The following is a 9,630-nucleotide window of genomic DNA, read 5'->3' as shown; positions in this document are numbered from 1 at the left end:
GCACCACTGCCGCTGTTAGCCTCATTACTGAATGATTTCAGACGCAGAGTTTGGTGCCAGAGCAGTTGAAGGTAGCAAAGCAATGGATCTGATGGGCAAAATAGTAATGATACCACATTCTTTTTTCATCAAGGAATTCTTAAGCTTTTGTAGGGCTGAAACCTGAATTTAACACTCTTGGCTAAACCTGGGATTTGGTTAAAGATTACGTAATCAGACTTTTATTTCATCTGTATGAAGTAGGAAACTAATACATGAATGAAGACACAGTGAGTGGAAATTCACTATTACATGACTAAGTAGAAACTTTTTTAGCATCCTATATTGTGTGTGTGTGTGTGTGTGCGCGCGTGTGTGTGTGTGACACATTGACAAAATACATAACTAAAAGTACTGGTAAGAATGCATGAGTCACTGAGAATGTTTCAAACTATCTGGCTCCCCCAGGAGATAGCCAGATAGTCAGCGAATGATTCAGCCTGGGAAATACCGGCCTGAGCAAACACCAACCATGAAGGGATCTGAAACAGACATCAGAGGTGGGGAAAACTGGGACCTTCCCCTGCTGTGGAGAGTTTTAAAAAGATTATCTCAGGGAACCAGTGAAGGTCTGGGCTCCAACCTTCTTGCTCTAAAGGTAGTTCCTATGACATAGTTGGAAAAGAAAAGTAAGAAGCATCAGCCATTATCATTGCCAACCCAAGAAGATGCTCTCCACCAAGACACCTGTTCTAGGGCTTGTTTGGGGTTCTATCTTTGCATGGAATCGGAAACAGCTTTATCTGCATAGCTACTACTTATTACAGCTTTTCCCCATTGGTTTATGGATTGGCATGCAAACCCCATTAAGAAGTTCCAACAGTTTTTGATGCCTGCAACATTCACATGCCTGCTCTGTTCTTCTTTTATTTAAATACAAAACAAAAGCAAACAAACAAAGAAAAACCTCCACAATGCCTTGCAGAGTTGTTTGGGTGATAAGTACGTATGCCATATCCCTGTCATAGGTGTGTCCAACCTTTTGGCGTCCCGGAACCGCACTAGAAAAAGAAGAGTTGTCTTAGGCCACACATTAAATACATTGTGACACGTAATCACAAAAGCATCTCATAATGTTTTAAGTAAATTTACAATTTTTTGTTGGGTCGCATTCACAGCCATCCTGGGCTGCATGTGACCCATGGGCCGCAAGTTACAGTGCAAACCATCCTAATTGTCGTCTTCCATGTGAATCTGAAGACACCACAAATATTACTTGGTGCTGTTGACCATCTGACTGGAGTAAATACACCAATGTAATCTCAAACTCTGAACATCAGAGTCGTCGTGCCACTTTGAACCTATGTTAACCCTCCCTTTTAAAGAACTCAAACTGATTTTTAAAACTCTGCCTAAATTTTCATGCCTCAAACCCCCACAAGATGGAGAATTTGTAGTATCATTTGTTGAATGCTTACCATGTAGCAAACATTCCAAGTATTTATAAGTTGTATCATTTTGGATAAATTCTGTTTTCTCTAACATCTCCAGTTTATCTGTAAAATGAGAAATCACAAAGTTAGTTGCCCACAGGTAGATAAATAAGCAGGGGGAGCTGGGGGTGAGCACTCAAGCCATGATCGGATGAGACGTGCACGACCGTCTCAGCGGCCTGCCCACTAACCTCGCCTCTTCTTTCCCGGAGAAGCAGGGAAAGTGTGAGACATGCTTTCCTAGTCTCCCTGGCAACCAGGTTTTGGCATATGAGCCAGTCTTGGCCACTTGTGAGCTTAGTGGGAAGTCAGCTAAGGACTTTTTTTAAAGGGTTTTCTTTGTAAGAAAAAGAGATCAAGAGGAGGGCAAGATCTCCTCTTCTGGACATGCGTTTGTCTGTCTGCATGTGATGTGTGAGCCTTTTGGAGGCATAGGTAGAAATGAGAGGGAACTTCGCAGCTGACATGCTGAAGATGTCAGAGAGGAAAGGCAGAAAACACCAGTGGTGGTGGAGGTGGCTGGGGTGGCAGCCGTCCTTGACAATGTTTCTGTGTCACCATATTAACCCTGGAACTACCCTGCCTTGGACTTCTTAACTGGGTAATAAACCCTTACTTGAAGCAACTATGAGCTGGGTTTTCCATCAATCACCACCGAAATCATCCCCACCGTACTGGGGCAGGCTGCTGAGGTACATTCCTAAGCAGTACTTAGGAATGCAACCCTCTGTTTGCTGCCAGATGAGGATTGTTCCAGAAGAACCAGGAGTCCAGATTTTTATATAAGACTCCAGATTTGAAAATGTTGGCTCAAATTAAAGAAATATGTGCAGACCAAACACAACATGTCTGAAGGCCAAGTTCAGCCCATAGGCTGACAATTTTCAGACAGTTGTTGCAAGAACTAAATTAAATGAGTTTAAAATAAGATCAGTAATTATAATAGCAAATACTCACATAGAACTTAATATGTGCCAGGTACCATTCCGCTTGCCTTACCAGTCTAGTCCTCGTAGGTAAGCGCATCTTAAAACAGCTTATGGGGAGGTGTACTTATTACTTTCACTTCACGGATACAGAGTGTAAGGGAAGCAGAAGTTAAGAAATTTGCCTGGTCACACGCTTATGGCAAAGTGGAACAGGTAATCTGACTTCGGACTTCACTGCTCTTAATCAGTGCATTATGCTTGTATAACATTCATTACAAATTTCTGACTCTTAATAGATACTCAGTCTAAGTAACTTCCCTTCTCACATCCTCTACTGTGCTTTGAGGCAATTTCAGGGATAGTACTGGGGATGTGCTGACGCTGAAGAGAGCGATTTGCTATTTTAGATGCCAATGACAGTTGTCATTTCAGTTTCGTGCCTCAAAAGCTGCTATAATGTCAGATAGATGATCAGTATCATAATAAGTGGAATCTATATGGTTTGGGCTCAAAGGTAGAAGAGCTGTGAAGACATCTGTGCTCAGCTTCTTGGCCACCAAAAAACGGGGCTGTACTGAAGATGGTGAAGCTGCATCTTCAGACAAGGCCATCAACCTCCGGTGGTGACAGCTGCATTGCCACCAGGACTCCTGGGCAGCGCAGACTGCAGTGGTGGCTGCACGAAGGATGGATGGATGGATGGAGGGATGGATAGTGGACTGGATGCCCAAAAACATTCATGCATCTGCATATGGCAGGAAATACCGTTATTCTGACTCTCCCCTTGGAGTCATTGCAAAATGGATTACAAAATAAACTAGAGTCTCAAAGTGAATCAACTCAGTGTAATTAATAACTGTAGTGTTTAATCAGTCTTAACCAAGCATTCCCTAAAAATGGGTTCTTATGTGAATGTTTCTAATGAGAGAAGTGCAGTCCCAAAAGAGGTTTGTAACAACATTGTTATGGGGGTGGTATGGTTACAGCTGGCACAGGACTGCTTCTTGTCTCTTTGTTCCCACCCAGTTCCACTCCACACTCTTCCGTGTTCTGTTCTGTGCCCCAGGAGGTTGACTACCATGAACCGCATCTCCCAGGCTTCCTTGCTCTCTGGCTTCCAATTGGGTTTGGCCAGGAAATACTGGCAGGTTACCTGAGGGTAGGAGGAGAAAGGAGTTGGGTGGTTTATCCCCCTCTCCACTTCTTCCCTGCCTCCTTGCCGGAATGGGGGGCAACCCTTCTTGCATAACGCAGCTCTCACTGAGTGTGGGACTCAGTTCCCTCCTCTCGCTCTTTCAGGCCCGGGCTGGGGATGGTTTCCTCTGGGCCTTGCCATGCCTTATTGATTTTATTCATCCTGCCCACATTTCTGCATCCAGTCTCTTTGTTAAATTCCTTTCAGTTAAACTCTTTTGAGTATGTCATCTGCTTCTCCCTGGGACACTTACCGACATCAATGATGAAAGCAGACAAGTCCTTACCATCATGGCGCTTATGTTCTGGTAAACAACTACATAAACAAAACAACTATGAGTACTGTGAACAGAGGAAAGTAAGGTGATGTGACCAAGAACGGCTGGGGAAAGCTACTTGAGGGAATGACATTTGAACAAAGACCTAAAGGCAGATGGGAGCCAGCACTCCAAAGACCTGCGAGACCCCTAGTTCAGGCAGAAGTGCATATATAAAAGTTTTAAGGATTGGACAAGCACAGGAAGTTGAAAGAATGGAAAGAGTCCAGTGGGGCTGGAAGTTGGTGAGCTCAGGGGAGAGTGGTGGGAGGACAGTCAGAGAGGCAGGAAGGACCAGTCAGTGCTGGGTGTGATGGGCCGTGGAAAAAGATCTGGACTTTAAGACAAAGACTATTAGGAAGTCTTTGTAAGACTTCAGGTTAGAGGGTAATTTGAGCCATATTTTGAATCTAGTCTTCTGTTTTGTGGGCAATGGGTTATACTTGAGGCAAAAGTGGGAGATTATTGCCAAGGCCCAGGCCAGAGTGGCTGGTGGCTTGAACTAGAGGGTTGGCAATGGAAGTGGATCTCAAATCCATATGAATGGGTATCATATGAATGGATTTAAGATCCATTTACATTATGATTCTCAGGTACCATAATATTTCCTTTTTTCCAACCAGTGTCCTAGACCCCTGGAGGATGGTGAGCAATCTACTATATTTTAAAAATATTTTTTCATTTTGATTATCACATATTTCAAAATTAATATGAATATATTTTGGATTACCTGCATGCCAACTTCATAACAGAATAGTATTATCACATAATTTCAGTGGCCCCCATTCATTTTGTTTTTAAGACCTCAACAGTGTCAAATGATTGCCTACAATGAGAGCATTGCACATAATGTAATGTTCTCTCTTGAAATAACACACATATAGAAGTGTTCCACTCATAGGTACATAGCTCAATAAATTTTCACAAATTGAACATCTCCAAATAACCAGTTTAAGAACCCAACACTCCAGGGACCCCTCTCAAATTCTCTAAGTCACGCATGACCTCACCCCTAAATGTAACCATCATTTTGCTTTCTTACACTATGGTTCAGTTTTTCCTTGTTGGCGAACTGCATGTGAATGCAGAGGTGAGATTTACATACGTGGGATGATGCTGACCTAAAAATCCCTTGCTGGTGTGTGGGCAGAATGGGATTCCTGCTTGGGACAGGCTTCAGTTTCAGTTCTTGCTTCCTGGGCATTGTGATGAGGATCTGATCTCAGAGACTAGACGCCCAACTACCCCCAAAGCAGGAAGCACTCTCATAGCACATCACAGTGATGCCATTGTTTGCCTGGACCCCCATCCGTGGACATGGCCCGGCACAGTCGCATGAGGAGTGTCGAGGATATCGAGTGTCTATTTATTATGGCTGTGGCTGTCCTGTACTATATTTTCTCACACCTGAGATGAATCATGAGATTTTAAGACCAAAATGTGTTGACTTTCATCTCTGCTTTTCCAGTCTGCACCCCAACAACCTTCCCATGTCCAGACCAAAAGGTGTTTTCATTAAACCAGGAGAAAAGTCCAGTTAAATCTGCTGCTAGCTACATATGTACCCCACCCCACCAGTCCTTGTGCATGGGAGTGTCAGAGTCAAATCAGGGAAGCAGGCAAACTTTGGTTCTAATGTACTCTTTTGTTTACTTCAATGCTAACCCCTCCCAGTACCCCAGTGACCTCATGCCTCCCACTGGTCCCCAGAGGCCCCCTCTGGAAGCACATACCCCTTCCCATCAGAACCTAGTCCTCTCGTCTCCATTCTGTCCCAGTTCTGCTTTCTGTTATGCAACAATGGGTGGCACCGGGTTAATCAAAGGAATGCCCAGTGCAGGTCAGTAGAAAGATCACTGCATTTGGGAGTTAAGAGGTGCGGCTCTAGTTCCAACATTATATCAGTTAGGTTAATTAGTTGGAAGTGACAGAATTTGACTTAAGCAAAAAATAGACAAAAAAGAACCCAGTAATTAGTGAGTTCCTACAGGGGTGCGGGGTCAGACACAGCTGTAGGAGCCTCTCCAGCGATGTTGTGGGACAGACTCACTGCTCGCCTCCTGACGCTGCTCCCCTGGGCCTCCGTCCCTCGCGGCGAGATGGCTGCCTGTGGTCCATCCTCTTGACAGCCCCCAAGCGCACAAGAGCTTCTCTGTTCTCTGTTTCCTCGCAATCAAACCTCCTGGGAACACTTGTCCCGAAGCTCTGATTGGCCAGGCGTCGTTCACATGCTCATCTTGGATTTGGGAGTGAAGTCGGGTGCGTGGACTCAGAGTGGGAAGGGCTGGATCCCCGAAGGGACTGAGGCAGGCAAAAGCAGGAAATGTCCTCTTCAGCCATTAACTGATCATGAGAGCTCGACAAATCTTCCCACCCCGGGCCTGGTTTCTTACCTGCAAAATGAAAGCAATGGACCCTATAACCCTAAGATCCCCTCGACTTGAATACTACCTGACTTCTCGTGAGAATGCTATGGAGTGTTTTCATCATTCAGAGGGCAATACCTTAATCTGATCGACATGGGGAGCAGTACAGACATAACCTCCTACACAACAAGCCATATGGGAGGAGCGAGTCCCAGCACAGATACAGGCCTTCCCCATCCATTCTGCAGGATGCCTGCCTAGTGACCCCATGGAGAAACACCTAGAGAGGCTGGTGCCAATGGAGAGGCAGAAATGGAATCTGAATCAGCCATTCACTGATGACTTCAACCAACAGTTATTATGCACTTTCTCTAAAGCAGTTCCCCTTGTCCTCAGTTCCAGTTACCTGCAGTCAGCCACGGTCTGAACAAATTAAATGGAAAATTCCATAAATAAACAATTTATAGATGCTAAGTTGCACTCTGTTCTGGGTGGCGTGATGAAATCTTGTGCATTCCCACTTCGTCCCACCCAAAGCATGAATCATCCCTTGTATGGCTTGTCCACGCTGCACACACTCCCTCCCCATTACTCACTCAGTAGCCATCTCCGCTATCAAGTCAGCTGTGGTGTTATCACAGTGCTTGCATTCAAGTGAGCCTTGTTTTACTAAATAAGTAAAGAAGTGCAAGAGTAGTGGTACTGGCAATTCTGATATGCCTCAGAGATGTGCTTCCTTTAAGAGAAAAGGTATATGTACATAAGGAAAAATGTTGTATATATAGAGTTTGATACTATCTGCAGTTTCAGGCACCTACTGGGGGTCTTGGGACATATTCCCTGTGGATAAGGGGGGCAACGGTATCCCAAACTCTGGACTGGGCTCTGGGAATGAACAGTGAACAAGGCACAGCTTCTGTTCTCTAAGACAATTGCCTTGGGGTGGGCACAGACAAGTAAACTGCTGATTAACAACTCAGAATGTCGAGGTCTATGGCAAGATGATGAAGCTAACCCAGCGGGAGACAGGGTTTAGGGGATGAGGAGAAGGGAGGATAATTAGGGAAATTATCCTAAGAAGATCCTGAACAGGGCCTGGAAAGAGAAAGAGAAGAATTTAGCCAGGAAAGAAAAACAGAGAAACAGCGTTCACAATACACCTAGTTGGGGCATGCTCAGGATGTTGCAATTTGTTCTAAGTGGCTGCCACTTGGAGTTTAAATGGGACAATGGCAAGAGGCAAGGCCAGGCCTGATTGGGACCTAGAGTACCAAACCAAGAAGACTGAATTTTATCATAGAGGCACTGGTACCATTGAAGGATTTTAGGCAAGAGAGTAACACAGTATCATATGTACAAAGGATCTACCAGTACTGCGTGGGATCTGAGAGACATAAGGCTGACTGCTGTCTCCAAGAAGTCTGTACCCATGCTATCTTAAAGACAGAGGAAGGACTTCGTACACAGTATCTGCTTGCTTGTGTAATTTTTGTGATGTGTATGTCTGTTTCTTCATATTTCGCCTTGTTCCACATAAAATATAAAACTCACTCTTCAGAAAAATGCCTGCACCTGGGACCAAGACTTTTAAAAGCACATCCCTGTTCCAAAAATGCTTACAGGTGATCTATAAGTTTCTGCTTAAAATCTGGCCACCCCTCCCACCTGATTAAAAAACAACTCAAGATTTCTGCAGCCCCCGGATAGTACAAGGGTTTAATGTTGCATTGGCATTAAAGGGGCAGACCTGGGACCCTCTGCTGGCTGCTCCAGAAGCTTCATTGGTCTGCCCTCTGTAGAAAGGGAAAAGTCCTGTATTTTACAGAAAATCGCTTTACACAAAGAAAGTCATAGATCCCTGCACAGCCAGTCATGAGAGTGGAAGGTTATTCCTTCCTAATGACGTCTATTCTCAGAGTAGAGATGCATCTGCAGACCAGGACTGTCTCAGACAGAAGAGAAAAAAGGAAACGAATGATGGAGCTGTGAAAGTAGCATCTACCTCATCAGACTGAATGAAACCTGGCCTATAGAATAGGTGGCTTTCCAGATCTGTCCAGAATTAATGAATAAATTACAAAATGGCTGGTTTACATAGATATTTGACATTCTCAGTCCACTATAAAGGACATTCAATGTTCAATCATGTGGACTAAGAGGGACCTTGGCCAAACATCATGCAAAATGAGGAATAATTTTTTTTAAAAAAACTTTCATATTTGCCTTTGAAGTGCATTTTTGTACCAACTTTAATTTTCAAACTCTGTTTCACTGAAGATTAAGTGGTAATGACAGTGAGAATGACAATTTCTCAGTAGAGAGTGCTGCAATTTTCAAAGCTTATTCCAATCCCTTGTCTCAATGGAGCTTCTCCAATCCCAGCTCTGAGCTGATTAGCAAACAGCACCTTACAGGAGAGGGGCTGAGGCTCAGAGACACTTCACAGACAACAAAGCAGCAGAGCTAAGTCTCAAACCCAGTCTTCTGACTTGAATCTGGTATTTTTTCCTAGGAGGGGAGAAAAGCATCCAAAATAAAACAAAACAAAAAACTGGATTGCAGAAAATAAAGCGCTGAGTGTCTTGGCTTTACATGAGGGTGAGAAAATAATAACAAAGAGGGGGGCCATTTTTCACGTGGACTCAAAATGTGAGTTCTCATTTTTTTCTATTTACACAAGGGCTTTGCTGTTTTAAAAGGCCTTTTCTTCTCATTCAAAATGAGAAAATACCTCCTGACAGCCACGCAGCCAGCAGAGACTTCAGGTACTGATTTCCTCGGTGCCTTGGCAGGGCCTGTTCTCACAGGGCTCCACAGGGGCTCCCGGTGGGAAGGAAAGCTACACCTGCCGAACTGGCCTCGAAACCCACCTGGCTGCTTCTCTTCGCCATCTCTCAGCTGCTTTCCCAAGGCTTCCCCTCCCTCCTCAGCTACATCTGAGAGGGTTTGCTAGGCACAGATTTTAGAAAGGGACGAGGGAGGAGGAAAAAGAACAGAGAAAGTGAGAAAAGATGGGAATGAGGAGGAAAAATAGATCTCTTGATAAAAACCCAAGAAATTCCTGTATAAAAGTTATATTCCCACCCTGTTCTGTGTGGCTCAATTGGTTGGAGCAACACCCTGTACACCAAGAGGCTGGGGGTTTGATTCTTGGTCAGGGCACATACCTAGAGGTTGAAGGTTCAGTCCCTGGTTGGGGTGAGTGTGGGAGGCAACCAGTCAAGGTTCCCCACCCCCCTCTCTCCCTTCCTCGAAAGGTCTCTCTCAAATCAATAAACATATATTTTTTAATTCTTTAAATATTTATATTCACTTTAAAGAAAGGTGAGAGGGTGAAACATAAGACAGAACC

The sequence above is a fragment of the Phyllostomus hastatus genome, unplaced genomic scaffold, assembly GCF_019186645.2.
Source record: "Phyllostomus hastatus isolate PE091 unplaced genomic scaffold, TTU_PhHast_1.1 phas_contig_152, whole genome shotgun sequence".
NCBI lineage: Eukaryota > Metazoa > Chordata > Mammalia > Chiroptera > Phyllostomidae > Phyllostomus > Phyllostomus hastatus.
Note: the sequence above shows the minus strand (reverse complement) of the source record.